This window comes from Myxine glutinosa, chromosome 1 (assembly GCF_964187855.1).
Source record: "Myxine glutinosa chromosome 1, kmMyxGlut1.1, whole genome shotgun sequence".
NCBI classification, from domain to species: Eukaryota; Metazoa; Chordata; class Myxini; order Myxiniformes; family Myxinidae; genus Myxine; species Myxine glutinosa.
Genome location: NC_136261.1, coordinates 425796168 through 425814669, shown reverse-complemented (window position 1 = coordinate 425814669; position 18502 = coordinate 425796168). Strand labels below are relative to the sequence as shown.

At 46.3% G+C, this 18502-nt stretch overlaps 1 protein-coding gene across 1 annotated transcript in view; it reads left to right on the top strand.

Annotated features, from left to right (window-relative positions):
- The window catches only part of LOC144889636 (uncharacterized), a 49208-nt gene that overhangs the window by 3853 nt on the left and 26853 nt on the right, over positions 1-18502 (top strand). Inside the window, exon 2 of the mRNA XM_078770641.1 lies at positions 8266-8321. The gene's annotated coding sequence lies outside the window, so the exon portion shown is untranslated. The remainder of the gene's footprint in view (positions 1-8265; positions 8322-18502) is intronic.

Below are 18502 nucleotides of genomic sequence, written 5' to 3'. Positions count from 1 at the left end.
AAAGACGGTATCATAGAACCTAGCAGGTCGCCGTGGCGAGCCCAGGTCTTGGTGGTGTGAAGCGAGGCCCACCGCAGACGCATGGTAATCGACTATTCTCAAACGATTAACCGCTTTACACAGCTGGATGCCTACCCCCTTCCGGGGATGGACGCGCTGGTGCAACAGGTGTCCCAGTATTCGGTCTATAGCACTCTCGATCTCCGTAGTGTGTACCATCAGATCCCTATCTCTAGGGCGGATCGTATCTATACCGCTTTTGAGTCGGGGCAGCGGTTGTACCAATTTACTTGATTGCCTTTTGGTGTAACGAACGGGGTCACTTGTTTCCAGAGGGCCATGGATGACCTCATTGCGAGGGAGCACTTAACCGATGTTTTCGTCTACCTAGACAATCTTATGGTTTTTGGATATGACCATGGGCACCATGATGCTAATCTGAAGTGCTTCCTTGAGGTCGCGCAGAGGTATCACTTAACTATGAATGAGGATAAGTGCCAATACTCCCTACGCAAGATAGATCTTCTGGGGTACACCGTGACCCATGGCTCTGTCGCTCCGGATAAGGAGCGTCTGCGACCTTTGCTCGACATGGCCCCTCCCTGCGATCGGGCGTCCCTGAAGCGCGACCTGGGGCTATTCGCCCATTACTCCAAATGGGTACAAAATTTCTCCGCGAAACTTCGCCCCCTCGTGGCATGCAACACCTTCCCACTGAGTCCGGCCGCATTGGCGGCCTTTGAAGGCCTTAAGGCCGACATCGCCCATGCTGCCGTGGCGACAATCGACAAGAGCGGATCTTTCGTCCTCGAAAGTGATGCCTCGGATCAGGCCATCGCGGCGACCCTCTCCCAAGGAGGGCGTCCGGTGGCTTTCTTTTCGCGGACTCTTACCACCGCTGAGCGGAGACACTCGTTCGTCGAAAAGGAAGCGTATGCGATCGCCGAGTCTATTCGGCGATGGCGCCCGTACTTACTCGGGCGGTGCTTCCAAATCATCACGGACCAGCAAAGCGTTGCGTTCATGTACGACACCTTACACGCCAAGCGCATAAAGAATGAGAAAATCACTCGCTGGCGTATCAAACTCGCCGACTTCTGTTACACCATCAAATACCGCCCGGGGAAGGATAACCGGGCCGCCGATGCCTTATCACGACCAGCTACATGCGCAGGTATCACCTCTTTGGAGGGCCTACGTGTGCTGCATGCCACTGCGGGCCATCCGGGCGTAACGCATTTCGCTCATTTTGTGCGGCGTGGCAATCTCCCATACTCGATTGACGATATCCGCCGTATCTGTCGCGACTGCGCTATATGCGTGGAAATCAAACCGCGTTTCTATAACCCACCCATGGGGACTCTGGTTAAGGCTACGAGGCCGTGGGAACGCTTGGCAATGGATTTCAAGGGCCCATTGCTGGTGTCGAACCAGCTCTCGCTATCTGCTCACTATCGTCGATGAGTACTCGCGATTCCCCTTTGCTTATACGTGCATGGACATGACTGCTGCCACGGTGATGCGATGCTTACAGAACTTGTTCTCAATGTTCGGGTACCCAGCCTATGTCCATACCGACCGGGGTGCGGTCTTCTTGTCTCAGGAGGTGCGCGGCTATCTGCTCCAAAATAACATTGCTTCTAGTTACACCACGCCGTACAGACCCCAGGCCAATGGGCAGATCGAACGCTTCAATGGGATTATCTGGAGGGCCATCATGCTCAACCTCCGGACCCTCGGCCGGGGCCTCGATAAATGGGCTTGGTCGCTACCTGCGGCGTCGAACTCGATCAGGGCTCTCCTGTGTACGGCAACCAACCAAACTCCCCACGAGCGACTTTTCCACCACCCCAGGAGCACGGGGTGTATACCGTGTTTGCCCAGTTGGCTCGCTGGGCCCGGGCCAGCCTACCTTAAACGGGTGGTTCGCGCGAGCAAGTACGACCCCCTAGTGGACAAAGTGCAGATACTCCAGGCTAATCCTGAGCATGCTCGTGTGATGACGGCTGATGGCCGTGAGACTACTGTCTCCGTACGTCATCTTGCCCCATGCGGGGTCGCCGACCCGAGTAGGGAATCGGACGAACCGATCGAACCCATCTATGAGACTATGGACTCTCCCGACGCTCCCATCACCGAAGGTCTACCGACCCTCCCCTCACCGAGTCTACCAGGGCCCGACGACTTGGCATTACCCCCTTCGTCACCCGACCCTGGTGGCGCCTCCGACGCCGGGGACACTGGGATACGTGATGCCATACCCGGGGAATTTCGGACACGTGCTGGCAGAGAAATTCGCCGCCCGGCCCGGTACGGTTTGGTCGACTGATACCGTGATCCGCACCCTGTTCGTGCTGATGCTCGCTCCCTTCTAGCCGCTCTGCCATATAATTCTAATGGGGGGGAGAATGTAGTGAAATCGTATTCGTACTGAACCCGGGGTGATGCTCGCTGCTCGTTGACACCGCTAGGGGCGCGACTATAAGACCCACTGCTGCGGATGGTGCTCCGAGACTTCTCCTGTGACACGTTACATCTGGTAGACTCGCTAACGGTACGCCAGCGTAGAATATTAAGCTTGCTTGCATTGAATGTTATGAATGGTCCCATGTGATGCCACATCTTATGCTTATTGCTTTTCCTGTATTACAGGATGATGTCATGATCTAAAATGGAATTAAACCACCAGTTGGACTAAAGTTCTGTGGACCTGATTGGTTTTCCACAACACCACATACCACATAAAGTGGCCTTTTCTATAGTTTGCCACATGCCACATGCCATATAAAGTGGCCTTTTCTGTAGTTTGCCACATGCCACATACCACATAAAGTGGCCTTTTCTATAGTTTGCCACATGCCACATGCCATATAAAGTGGCCTTGTCTGTAGTTTGCCACATGCCACATACCATATAAATGGGCCTTTTCTATAGTTTGCCACATGGCACATGCCATATAAATGGGCCTTTTCTATAGTTTGCCACATGGCACATACCATATAAATGGGCCTTTTCTATAGTTTGCCACATGGCACATACCATATAAATGGGCCTTTTCTATAGTTTGCCACATGGCACATACCATATAAATGGGCCTTTTCTATAGTTTTCCACATGGCACATACCATATAAATGGGCCTTTTCTATAGTTTGCCACATGCCACATACCATATAAATGGGCCTTTTCTATAGTTTGCCACATGGCACATACCATATAAATGGGCCTTTTCTATAGTTTGCCACATGGCACATGCCATATAAATTGGCCTTTTCTATAGTTTGGCACATGGCACATACCTTATAAATGGGCATTTTCTATAGTTTGCCACATGGCACATACCATATAAATGGACCTTTTCTATCATTTGCCACATGCCACATACCATATAAAGTGGCCTTTTCTATAGTTTGCCACATGCCATATAAAGTGGCCTTTTATATAGTTTGCCACATGCCACATACCATATAAATGGGCCTTTTCTATTGTTTGCCACATGGCACACACCATATAAATGGGCCTTTTCTATAGTTTGCCACATGGCACATACCATATACATGGGCCTTTTCTATAGTTTGCCACATGGTACATACCATATACATGGGCCTTTTCTATAGTTTGCCACATGGCACATACCATATAAATGGGCCTTTTCTATAGTTTGCCACATGGCACATACCATATAAATGGGCCTTTTCTATAGTTTGTCACATGGCACATACCATATAAATGGGCCTTTTCTATAGTTTGTCACATGGCACATACCATATAAATGGGCCTTTTCTACAGTTTGCCACATGCCACATACCATATAAAGTGGCCTTTTCTATGGTTTGCCACATGCCATATAAAGTGGCCTTTTCTATAGTTTGCCACATGGCACATACCATATAAATGGGCCTTTTTTATAGTTTGCCACATGCCACATACCATATAAAGTGGCCTTTTTCTATAGTTTGCCACATGCCACATAGCATATAAAGTGGCCTTTTCTATAGTTTGCCACATGCCACATACCATATACATGGGCCTTTTCTATAGTTTGCCACATGGCACATACCATATAAATGGGCCTTTTCTATAGTTTGCCACATGCCCCATACCATATAAAGTGGCATTTTCTATAGTTTGCCACATGCCACATACCATATAAATGGGCCTTTTTGATAGTTGCCACATACCACATACCATATAAAGTGGCCTTTTCTATAGTTTGCCACATGCCGCATACCATATAAATGGGCCTTTTCTATAGTTTGCCACATGCCACATACCATAGTTTGCCACATGGCACATACCATATAAATGGGCCTTTTCTATAGTTTGCCACATGCCCCATACCATATAAAGTGGCATTTTCTATAGTTTGCCACATGCCACATACCATATAAATGGGCCTTTTTGATAGTTGCCACATACCACATACCATATAAAGTGGCCTTTTCTATAGTTTGCCACATGCCGCATACCATATAAATGGGCCTTTTCTATAGTTTGCCACATGCCACATACCATATAAATGGGCCTTTTCTATCGTTTGCCACATGCCGCATACCATATAATGTGGCCTTTTCTATAGTTTGCCACATGCCACATGCGATATAAAGTGGCCTTTTCTATAGTTTGCCACATGCCACATACCATATAAAGTGGCCTTTTCTATAGTTTGCCACATGCCACATACCATATAAATGGGCCTTTTCTATAGTTTGCCACATGGCACATAGCATATAAATGGGCCTTTTCTATAGTTTGCCACATGGCACATACCATATAAATGGGCCTTTTCTATAGTTTGCCACATGGCACATACCATATAAATGGGCCTTTTCTATAGTTTGCCACATGGCACATACCATATAAATGGGCCTTTTCTATAGTTTGCCACATGGCACATCATATAAATGGGCCTTTTCTATAGTTTGCCACATGGCACATACCATATAAATGGGCCTTTTCTATAGTTTGCCACATGCCACATACCATATAAAGTGGCCTTTTCTATAGTTTGCCACATGCCACATGCCATATAAAGTGGCCTTTTCTATAGTTTGCCACATGCCACATACCATATAAAGTGGCCTTTTCTATAGTTTGCCACATGCCACATGCCATATAAAGTGGCCTTTTCTATAGTTTGCCACATGCCACATACCATATAAATGGGTTTTCTCTATAGTTTGCCACATGCCACATACCATATAAATGGGCCTTTTCTGTAGTTTGCCACATGCCACATACCATATAAAGTGGCCTTTTCTATAGTTTGCCACATGCCACATGCCATATAAAGTGGCCTTTTCTATAGTTTGCCACATGCCACATACCATATAAAGTGGCCTTTTCTATAGTTTGCCACATGGCACATACCATATAAAGTGGCCTTTTCTATAGTTTGCCACATGGCACATACCATATAAATGGGCCTTTTCTATAGTTTGCCACATGCCACATACCATATAAAGGGGCCTTTTTCATGCCCCTGCCATTTTCCCCAAGAATGAATGCTAACAGACTGCACAGCCAGCTTAACGTGCATCCATGGGCCCAGTCTCGACAGCTTAAAGGTGAGTGTGCATACCTGTAGACAGTTATACAACATGCCCTTCCCACATTGGACGAAATAAATAAATAAACTTATCTCTTGCTTAAAATACACAGTTTTAAAATACACAGACTTTTTAAGAAAAGGGGGATATTGTTGTGTGTGTGTGTGTGTGTGTGTGTGTGTGTGTGTGTGTGTGTGTGTGTGTGTGTGTGTGTGTGTGTGTGTGTGTGTGTGCCTTCATCATCTATGCTTTTCCATTCCACATTGTCCGAATGCCTTTCTTAGACAGAAACATTCCGAAAAAGCTATTTTATGGTACGGTTGCAGGTGAAATAACTCGGACTGTGAGAGCAACCACACACAGCTCTGAGCTTATCAATAGATTACAACAACTAGTCAGACGTATGTTCGCACAGGGAGCTATAGTTGATAGATTAAAAACAAGTTTTCTTTAATATCGCAAAATGACACCAAATCGAATTAGTAAAATACAATGTGAATAGTAAAAATATTATTCATGAGATCTTTATGTAAATACAGTACAATATCAGAATTAAATATACTACAAATTAATGTTGCTAGGAATCAGTGGTAGCGAGGATACATCAGCATGCCAAAAACCGTTATAGGTGACAGTTTCAACATTCAAAATACAGTTTGATCCAGAGGTCGGTGTTGTGGTCGTGCTGGTTGGTAGATATGGTGTATTTAAGGTAAGATGTGCATGATTTAATGATATCATATTATGGAGTGTGTAAGGAAAGTTATAAATATGTGATAATACATTAAATCCTATTGCGAGTGAAGTTGGAATAAACGATGTTTCAATAATGAGTTGACTGACTGCCTGGATGCAACTGAGGTTGTGGATCTACTGATTTAGCATCTATTGATGTGGATCCATGATCGAGGTTGTGCATCTTCTGATGTACCATCGATTGATGTGGATCCATGATCGAGGTTGTACATCGATTGATGTGGATCCACGATCGAGGTTGTGGAACTACAGATGTACCATCTATTGATGTGGATCCATGATCGAGGTTGTGGATCCATTGTTTGGAGAGGTCCTGGACTGAAAGGATCAAACCCTCGAGGAAGAACGGTGCCAGCTGATGATCCATGCAGTCGGGAAACTCGTCAATTTCTTGCAGGTTATGGTTCTTGGTTTAGGTAAGGGAACTATGTTTTGAGGTTTAGAATTTAAATAAAGTTGAATATGGGATGTTGTGAAATTAACATCATTTACAGCAATTCTTTAAATTATTTATATTTGAGTTTACGAAAAACCAATACCGTACAATTAATTAAATGCATTTTTAAATAAGAATTGAATAAAGGAAATAAGAATTGAAAATCATAAGAGATAGAATTGTGAGGAAAAAAAAAGGTGTGTGTGTGTGTGTGTGTGTGTGTGTGTGTGTGTGTGTGTGTGTGTGTGTGTGTGTGTGTGTGTGTGTGTGTGTGTGTGTGTGTGTTTGTTAAAATTGGCATATCATTTATTTATCATGGTAAAAGGTACATATTTCATTTTATTGCTCATTTGGGAACTCAAATGGTTAGTGTCATGTTCAAATTTGATGTGATGGTGGATAATATCTGGTGATGATGTGATGGCCAACACATTTTTGCATGACTCCGGTACCTCAAAATTTGGCACAATACCACTGTGGACATTACTCGTAATGATGCTGAAAATCAGGTTTAAGAACGAATACGTTTTAAATACGAACAAATTGCATTTTGTTCATCGTACAAGACTTTATTCAAGACCATATAACAGATTTGAAAAGAAAGGAGAAAAAAATTATTCAACCCAGATGGGACTTGAACCCACAATCCCCAGCTTGAAAGTGTGATGCCTCATCCATGAGGCCAATGAAGGGGCGTCATTAAATTCTCCACCACATATTTCCATAGAAGATGTCACCAAAAAGATTCTGCCATGGCCTGCTTCCATGTGAAATCCCCATTCACATTTACATTTCCAAACACATCACAATAATAACTCAATCACAGTTCATTTCCAACCTCACGACCACACAAAACACAATACCTTTACACAAGAAGTAGTAAATGTATTTTATTTGGCCGATGTCGGGCACCCCTTTATATGAACTTTTCTAGAGCATTCCTTGGTTCCACCTAAGAACACAAGGGTAGTCCAGCATGTACACGAATTTTTTTGAATGTCCCTTATTTTATGTTTGGCATTTTCTACAAGCTATGGAATGTCCCTTCTTTTCTATACTTTGCCACATGGCACATACCATATATAGGGGCCTTTTCTATGCCGATGGCATTTTCCGCAAGAATGCCCCTTCTTGTAACATGCATTAGAAAGGAGGCGGTTATGATTGGATATGATAGATGTTTAAGATAATAATGCCTAAAGACAAAATAAGTGCAGAATAATTATTCAGCAGAGATAGTCACAGGGCCCGGGGGCATAGCCTAGTAAAGAAAATAAGAGTTAATGCGGTGGTGAGGTAATATAAAGGCAGCTCAGCAAATGGATGTGGATGTTCTGGACAAAAGCGCTAAATTTTCCCCACGTGCTATTCATAGCTTTACCTATGGGATTTTTGGGATTTTTCGGGATTTTTCGTATTTTCGTCAACTTGGAGAATGTTATTCTGGAACTTTCCAGTTTCTGTGAAAAGATTTTTAGATCCCAAAATGTGCAATGGGACAACGTTTCTGGTTTCTCTGGAATCAGGTTCAGTGATGTCAGCAGCCTCCACTCTCAGGATGATGGATCAAGACCCATGTCTGGTATGTGACTTTTGAATATGACATCGCATGTCATCAAATATCTTGATGTTCCACCATTGTTTTTTTCTTTTCTTTTGACTTGTATAATCTCTTTTGGTGCAGTTTTGTATTGTCTAATATGAATGTATTTTTGATGGAGGGTGCAAGGTAAATTTGACCTCACCTGGAACATATTTCTGGGGAGCTTATGGGATGGCACATCGTCGACCTCTTATTCTCCTTCACTTGCAACTTCTTCTCCACAACTGCTGATGGGATTGTGACCAAACTTGGCTAAGATTATGTTTTTTGTGTTCGAACTCAAGTTTTTTCACTGCATTATTTAAAAAATCGAGGTTTCAGGGTGCAGCAAAAAATGTAATTTGAGGCACATTTTAAACATTTTTTAAATGTAACCTTGTAAATGCAATCAGCATTGGGGGACACATGAAATATCAACCTTTTTCGTTGACTTCTGCTTCATGTCCCAGGATTTAACATCACCGGTCAAAATGGAAAGGAAACCCTCAATTTGATTTTGGGTCTTTCCTGGTGGAACGTGTTGCCATCTTTCAACTTTGCTTTTGGTGTGAAGCATAGGGATTTGCGATGGCGTGCCATGCTTTGCTCTTGTAGTTTTAGTACCTCTCTTTCGCCATGGATGGGCTCAACATTATTGTTGTTGTTGTTGTTGTTGTTGTTGTATATCCCTGGATAGTTCTCTTGAACAGGCCCACTGCACGGAGACATCCAATCAATATCCCAGGAGTGACCCGGGGATCCCCCACATCTAATATGATGTGCCCCACCATCTCTTATCCTTGTTTAAACAATGAAATTCATCGTATAATTCTTTATATCTTAGAAATATTTTGTTGAACAATGTGTGTCGTGAAAATCAAGCTCAGACACGACTTGACCTCTGGGTAGGTTTAATATCATTTAGATCTGTAGTACATCCTGTAAGAATACATGCATGCAACAGGCATTAAAATCAGAGTATTTCATGAGCAATGGTCGATTCAATATAGCAATGGTCCAACAGAGAGGATAGTCAGCACAGCATTTAGGGGCGTACATACCATTCAAACTACAGGATTATGTCACAGTGAGTTCCGCTGGAGTGTCCGCGCGCCCCGGTTGTCCCGGGTCTTATAGACGCCCCTTCTGTAGCGAGCACACCCTGGGTTCACCTTGGTATAATTTCACTACATTCTCCCCGCCGTTAGAACTATACTGCCGCTCGGCAGGTTGCAAGCAAGCATCAGCAATAAACGAATGGGTCACGTCAATCCACGTCAGTCGGTCCACCCGTAGCGGTCGGGGCGGCGAACTTCCCTGCCAGTTCGTGTTCGGAATCTACCGGGCATGGCGTCCCCAAGCCCGGAGTCCCCCGCATCGGAATAGCCGCCGGAGGTGGGAGTCGGAGGGGGCGCCCCTGCGCCTTCGGGCACGGGAGTGGTGGACGACGGGAGTAACGGTGGTAGTTCCATAGGGGAAGCTTCGGTAGAGTCCATAGACTCGTAGACGGGTTCGTCGATATCCCTGTCGTCGTCCCCACATGGGGCGAGATGGCGTACGGAGACAGTAGACTTGCGGCCATCCGCCGTTAACACGCGAGCATGCTCGGGATTAGCCTGGAGGACCTGCACCTTGTCAACAAGGGGGTCGTACTTGCTAGCGCGAACCGCTCGTTTGAGATAGGCGGGCCCCGGTTCAGCGAGCCAGCTGGGTAAAGATTGGATACTGCCGGAGCTTCTAGGGTGGTGGAACAGTCGTTCGTGAGGAGTCTGGTTGGTGGCAGTACATAGGAGAGCCCGGATCGAGTTTAGAGTGGCAGGTAGTGACCACGCCCATTTATCGAGGCCTCGGCCGAGGGTCCGAAGGCTTAGCATGACGGCCCTCCATATAATCCCATTAAAGTGTTCGATCTGCCCATTCGCTTGGGGCCGGTACGGGGTGGTGTAGCTCGAAGCGACATTATGCTGGAGCAAGTAGCCCCTCACCTCCTGGGACAGGAACACCGCACCCCGATCGGTATGCACGTAGGCCGGATACCCGGACATAGAAAACAAATTCTGCAGGCACCGAATAACCGTGGCAGCCGACATATCCCCGCACATGTAAGCAAAGGGGAATCGGGAATACTCATCGACGATAGTGAGCAGATAGCGAGAGTTGCTCGACATTGGCAGCGGCCCTTTGAAGTCCATCGCCAAGCGCTCCCACGGTCTAGTAGCCCTAACGAGTGTCCCCATAGGAGGGTTATAAAAACGCGGTTTGAGTTCCGCACAGATCGCGCAATCACGGCAGATGCGGCGGATGTCCTCAATCGAGTACGGCAGATTGCCCTCGCGCACAAAATGCGCGAAGCGCGTTACCCCGGGATGACACATAGTGCCGTGCAAAGTGTGCAGCCCCTCCAAAGTTACAACCCCCGCACAAGTGGCCGGCCTCGATAAGGCGTCAGCGACCAGGTTATCCTTCCCCGGGCGGTATTTGATGGTGTAGCAGAAGTCGGCGAGTTCGATACGCCAACGGGTGATTTTCTCATTCTTAATGCGCTGAGCATGTAAGGTGTCATACATAAACGCAACACTCTGTTGGTCCGTGACGATTTGGAAACTCCGCCCAAGCAGATACGACCGCTATCGCCGAATTGATTCGACGATCGCGTATGCTTCCTTTTCGACAGATGAATGCCTCCGCTCGGCGGAGGTGAGAGTCCACGAGAAGAAAGCCACAGGGCGGCCTCCTTGGGAGAGAGTCGCCGCTATCGCATGATCCGAGGCATCACTCTCCAAAACGAAAGACGCACCCTCGTCAATCGTCGCGATAGCGGCGCCAGCGATGTCGACTTTAAGGCCCTCGAAGGCCGCCAGGGCGGCCGGGCCCATGGGGAAAGTGTCGCAGGCCACGAGGGGGCGGAGCTTCGCGGAGAAATTTTGCACCCACTTTGAGTAGTGGGCGAACAGCCCTAGACCGCGTTTCAGCGAAGCCCGATCGCTAGGCGGAGCCATATCGAGCAAAGGGCGCAGACACTCCTTATCCGGAGAGACGGAGCCATGGGTCACGGTGTACCCCAAAAGGTCTACTGTGCGTAGAGAGTATCGACACTTAGCCGCATTCATGGTTAGGCGATATTTCCGCGTGACCTCGAGGAAGCGTTTCAGATTAGCGTCGTGATGCTCCTGGTCATACCCACAAACCGTAAGATTGTCCAGATAGACAAAGACATCGGTCAAATTCTCCTTCGCAACGAGGTCATCCATAGCCCTCTGAAAACAAGCGACTCCGTTAGTTACCCCAAAGGGAAGTCTCGTGAACTGGTACAACCGCTGACCCGATTCAAAGGCTGTAAAGACGGGATCAGCCCTAGAGATGGGGACTTGATGATACGCACTACGCAGATCGAGAGTGCTATAAACGGAATACAGGGCCACCTGGCGTACCAGGGCGTCCATCCCCGGTAAGGGGTAGGCATCCAGCTGTGTAAAACGATTAATCGTCTGCGAATAGTCGATTACCATGCGCCGGCGGTGGGCCTCACTCCGCACCACTAAGACTTGGGCCCGCCACGGTGACCTACTGTGTTCTATAATACCGTCCTTTAAGAGCAGGGCCGTTTCTTCCGCAATGAATTGTGCGTCCGCGCGAGAGTAGCGCCGCGATTTGACAGCTACAGGGGTACAATCAGTGGTCAGGTTGGGGAACAGTGAGAGTGGCTCCATGTCCATTTGAGCGAGGGCGCACACAGCGAGCATGTCCGGCCCACCGAAGTCTATTTCCAAACGTCCATGCCGCTTAAGGAAATCAAGTCCTAACAGAACGTCAGCGCATAAAGCAGGTAATACCATGAGATACACGTCCGGGAACGTGCGTCCCTTTATCACAAGTTTCAATCGACACGCCCCTTTTGTGCTCAACCGAAGTCCCTGAGAGGCCATGAAGATCCGGCGGGTTGTCCCGAGAACCGGCCACCCATGTTGATGCACGAGTCGCTGATCGATAAAACTATCCGTGGACCCCGTGTCAATCAAAGCTTGTGCAAAAACGCCCGCGACCGTGAGCGGAATGATGGCCTGCGTAAGGCCGGCAGACCCGGCAGGTATTGTACCACCCGGGCGAGAAGATCGCGCCTCGCGGGTGGATCCCACGCCGGCTGCAATCCTTCGGGCAGCGTCGTCAGGTTGGGCCTCAGCAGGAGCATTGAAGTCAGTTGGCTCATCAGCAGTTTCATTTGCCAGAGTGGGGGTGTGTAGGTCGTAAGAGCAGCCGCCAGATGGCGCTCGAGTCACGTGAGAAAGATCTCTGCCGTCTGCAGATTCATATGCCAAAGTGGGTGCATGTAATTCGTAAGAGCCGCCGCCAGATGGCGCTCGCGTCACGTGAGAAAGATCTCTGCCATCTGCAGATTCATATGCCAAAGTGGGTGCATGTAATTTGTAAAAGCCGCCGTCAGATGGGGCTCGAGTCACGTGCTGCGTTTGCCGCACATCGAGAGGAGTTTCCAAAGCAGGAGCATGTCGCTTGTTTGAAGTAGGCATTCGAACGCCAGTCAAGGTCGGTCGCGCTGTGGCCGGTCGCATTCACGCCATTTGTTTCGGCGGCCCGGTGTATCTCACCAAGGTCAGGCGTGTAGCCAGAGGCCCGCGAAAAGGAGAGCGGCTCTTCAAAGCCGAGTGAGGCGCCCCGTCCGGCGCTCGATCCGTTGGCTCCGCGATGAGCCCATTCAAGGTCGCGTGGGGACGCGTGCCCCGAGCGGCCTTCCTGCAGACCTTTGCAAAATGGCCCTTGGTGGAGCACAGGTGGCATGTAGCCTCCCAGGCCGGGCATTCAGAGCGAGGGTGCTGCCGATTCCCGCAAAAATAACATTTTGCATACCGGTCAGGCCGTGGCCAGGCAGCCGCGACAGCAGTGAGGCCGGAAGCGGAGTCCGCTTCAGGAGCTCCCAGAGACTCGGCCGTAGTGGTCGGGTCCTCCTCCGTATCCTCGGCGGTAGCCCTCTCCGGTCGCGCGAGTTGCGAGGTCCCCGCCACGACTCGTGGGTGATCATATGCGGTGGATTGTTCTCGGGCATCTGTGTATACGCGTGCCAGCCGTAGTGCCTCTGTAAATGTCAGATCCGCGACCTCCAGGAGCCGGAGCCGCAAGACTCCAGAATTAATTCCGGAGATGAATGAATCTCGGAGCAAGTCATCCTGCACTTGCTCGTGGGTCCGGACGTCCTGCACGCAGTCTGCCAACAGGTAGCGCAACTCCTGCGCGAAGCGATCGATCGATTCAGATGGTTGCTGTCGCCGCTGAGAGAGTTGATGCCGGCCATGCACAGCGCTCCGTGTCTTTACGTAGAGGCGCTTCAGCTCGGCTAGAGCCGTAGTGTACGTCCCAAATCGAGAAATGTTCCGGAAAACGGTGTGATAGACCTTCGACTAACACGGACAGCTTCATCGCTGCGGTGGGCTCTGTTTCGTGAGCAGCAAAGTAATTATCCAGCGTTTTGAGCCAGTGAGTGAACTCCGATGCTGATCCCTCAGCTTGAGGGTCGGCTCCGAGAATCGGTACCACGATCATCTTGTGGTCAGCCATTCCGGCGATCTAAATGATATTAAATGCCGTGAAAATCAAGCTCAGACACGACTTGACCTCTGGGTAGGTTTAATATCATTTAGATCTGTAGTACATCCTGTAAGAATACATGCATGCAACAGGCATTAAAATCAGAGTATTTCATGAGCAATGGTCGATTCAATATAGCAATGGTCCAACAGAGAGGACAGTCAGCGCAGCATTTAGGGGCGTACATACCATTCAAACTACAGGACTATGTCAAAGTGAGTTCCGCTGGAGTGTCTGCGCGCCCCGGTTGTCCCGGGTCTTATAGACGCCCCTTCTGTAGCGAGCACACCCTGGGTTCACCTTGGTATAATTTCACTACAATGTGAACGTTAAAAAAAACTTTCGTTTGAAAACAAACTCCAACCCACTCGTTAATAAAACAAACAAAATGTGGAAATTGCTTTTTTCCAAAAACAATTTGGTCTTCTAAAGAAAAAATTATTATTAAATTTTGCAATGTTTATTTAAACCTAAATCAAGGTTTGAGTTGTGATTAACTAAATTTCAGGAACTGCAGTTTGGAGATCGACCATCTATGTGCAGTATTGGGTAAAATATCTTATCTTCTCTTATCCACCATCTCTTATCTTATCTTAAACACCATCTCTTATCTTCTCTTATTCACCATCTCTTATCTTCTCTTTTCCACCATCTCTTATCTTCTCTTATCCACCATCTCTTATCTTCTCATTCACCATCTCTTATCTTCTCTTTTCCACCATCTCTTATCTTCTCTTATCCACCATCTCTTATCTTCTCTTATCCAACATCTCTTCTCTTCTCTTATCCAACATCTCTTATCTTCTCTTATCCAACATATCTTAGCCTCCCCCATCCAAAACAATGATCTTTTCTACCCCGTTAAACAACCCAAAATCCACTTTTTCAAATTCCATTTTTCTTAACTGAAAGTCCAAATAGTGTCCATTTGTTTTATACCATTTGCCACCCCCCTCTCCCTTCCACAGATCTCCCGATTTCCTGCTCTTCTGCTGTTGTGCTTCCCTGTCTCTCCCCCTCTTGTCTCCCACTCCCTCTATTGTATGGTTTATGTGTTTCTGTTTATGTTTTGTGTCTGTGTTAGCTCTTACACGAGGCTCGACTCTGTATTTTCAAATGGTAACAATGTGTTGGCTCGAGTGAGGAACATCGTTTGTTTCACCTTTCAAGCAACCACTGCTGACGAGTGTTGGAGAATGCTAATCGATGATATGCAGAATCTGTTTGTAATTATATCTCAAATAAACAGCTCAGTTCTTTGTTGCGGATTTGTTGCGGAAACCAATTTGTTGCGGACCTCGAGCCCGTCGACATACAGAGGGGGGTTAAACCCTTTCCCCGGGTTTAAACCCGGGTCCTGCCCTTGGATCCTCGGGCCCCACTCACACACTATCCTAACCGGCTCCCAGAGCCTACCTGCGGCCTTACCTGGCCGACAGGCTACCAGTGACGGAGTGCCCCAATAACCACGTGCACTAACTAAGCCACACGCCCAGCCATTCCACAGTCTACTGCACCATACAAAACACTACTTTCTACTACCCGCACCACAGGTGTCAATATCCATGCAATTTACCTCTGCCCTCTACCTGGCTTTATACTACCCCCCCCCCGGGATTTCGTGAATGGGTTCCACTCCCCCCCCCCCCATTCAATCCTTCACACCATGCATTCCACACCAAGCATCCCACACCTTTTATCTTGCACACACCTCTTATTCTTACACCTCAACACGATTCCATCCACACTACTACACAACTCATAGTCAGAGAGCCTACTACACTCTATTTCAACCCATAGCATACAAAAGGTTTGACCCCCTAGAGTTGTTGGGGGTATCAAGCTGAGTAAAAAAAAGTATGTAAGATTGACCCCCCCTGCTGGAACTAGTCACCAGACCCCCCTAAAATGACCCCAATAATGGGTTATTTCAACCCATCTCATACATGGACCAAATTTGGTTACAATATAGTGTCATGTCAGGACATTACAAAAATGTCAAATCTAACAACTTACCCTGCTGGAAAGGTGATGTTAGACCCCCCGCAAAGTACCCCCCAAAATGGGTTATTTCAACCCATCTCATACATGGACCAAATTTGGTCACAATATAGTGTCATGTTAGGACATTACAAAAACATCAAATCTAACAACTTACCCTGCTGGAAAGGTGATGTTAGACCCCCCGCAAAGTGCCCCCCCCTAAAAACGGGTTATTTCAACCCATCTCATACATGGACCAAATTTGGTCACAATATAGTGTCATGTCAGGACATTGCAAAAACATCAAATCTAACAACTTACCCTGCTGGGTAGGTGATGTTAGACCCCCCCCCCCCCGGCCCCAAAGTACCCCTGTTTCAAGCCATCGTTTACATGAACCAACTTCGGTCACAATCATGTCATCAGGATATTACAAATTATCAAATGTAACAACTTAACAGCTTAAGACATGTCTGTACATTGACATACATCATCATTTAATGCCCCTAGTTTAGTAAAAGTATGCAAATGACCTTGCTAGGCCCTCCTTGGTAATATTTTTTGTAAACTACGGAAGCCAATAGAGGACAACCAATAAAATATTGTTGATGCACTTATAATAGCATGACATGATCAAATATAATATAATAATAGAAGCCTGAATGAAACCAATCAGAGATGATTGACTTGTAGGCATACTATCCTAAATTTCATGAGCATTATATGGTCAAATAGCAAATACATTTTGTATTTAACTTTCACAGATACTGAACGAGCCCCTCCTTGAGGAACTGCATATTCTAGATTTTCCAGTTTTTAAGCAACATGCTTTCATATAGTAAGTATGGAAACTTAATCTGAAGAATTTATGTTTTCCTCTTGACATTCCCCTCTTCTTTTGGTTAATAATGATAACAAAGTTGATATTTGTTCCACATTAGAGGATATTAAAATGTTTAACAATCAAACATTATTTGAAATGCATTGGTTTGATAATTTAAAATGTTTAATCTTATTACAAAGATTAACTAATAAAGCTCAGAAGCCTCTTACAATGGAGATTAATAGTTAAATCAAACTTCTATACTTGTAGTTGTAACTTGTAGTGTGTATGCTGATTTCATTAACCAACACTTGTAGTGTATGCTGACTTTATTTGATTTGTGATATTAATTTTCAGATACAGATGGACTCTGACAGAGATACCACAATGGATACAGTAAAAAAGAATGTACAAGGTACAAAATTACATCCCTTATATTTTAAGAATTTGATGATGCACATTGGCCCGTTTGAAATTTGATGTTGCAATGATGCTGGTGTGAAAGGAATGCAAGTCACTCTGAAATATAAGTCCACCCTCCTATCCTTGATTTAAAAGTAAGCTTGATGCTCAGTATTGCATAGAGATGACTCCCTTAACCTCACCACGCAAGGTTTACCTATTTCATGTATATTCCGGGGGGGGGGGGGCTTTTATTCCTTCCACACAGGTTCAAATTATGAGTCTTGTGATAATAAATAGTAATCCTCATTGACTGATGGTGAGTTTATATATTTGAAGTATCATGTATTTTGTGTGTAGATTGTTTTGAGGAAGGGTCTAACATCACCCACCTTTTCCAGAAGGGTAACGTTAGATTTGTTATATTTGTACATCGTGACCAAATTTGGTTCGTATATGCAATAGGAGATTGCGGGGGGTCTAACATCACCTACCCAGCAGGGTAAGTTGTTAGATTTGATGTTTGTGTAATGTCCTGACATGACACTATATTGTAACCAAATTTGGTCCATGTATGAGATGGGTTGAAATAACCCGTTTTTAGGGGGGGGCACTTTGCAGGGGGTCTAACATCACCTTTCCAGCAGGGTAAGTTGTTAGATTTGATGTTTTTGTAATGTCCTAACATGACACTATATTGTGACCAAATTTGGTCCATGTATGAGATGGGTTGAAATAACCCATTTTGGGGGGTACTTTGCGGGGGGTCTAACATCACCTTTCCAGCAGGGTAAGTTGTTAGATTTGACATTTTTGTAATGTCCTGACATGACACTATATTGTAACCAAATTTGGTCCATGTATGAGATGGGTTGAAATAACCCATTATTGGGGTCATTTTAGGGGGGTCTGGTGACTAGTTCCAGCAGGGGGGGTCAATCTTACATACTTTTTTTTACTCAGCTTGATACCCCCAACAACTCTAGGGGGTTAAACCTTTTGTATGCTATGGGTTGAAATAGAGTGTAGTAGGCTCTCTGACTATCAGTTTATTCTCACTCACAATTCCTCAAACACACAGCATCATCTACCTAATTAATTTCCCCTAAAACTCGTGCTTCCCTCATCAGCCCTTTACACTATGCACACCCTTTTCTTTAATAACCACCTAAACTCTCTACATCCCCTCTACAGTTGAGGTGTCACTACTTAATTATTGTCCCTAAAGTAGCTCTAAATCCCTATCATTATCCTAGCCCTCCCTCGGCTAGCTTCGGTGCCCCATGGAGGCAACCATTGCTGGCCCCTCCATGTGCCTAATACTGCCACCCCCCTAAACTAATGATCATGCCCCCCCCCCATGTGAGGAATGGTC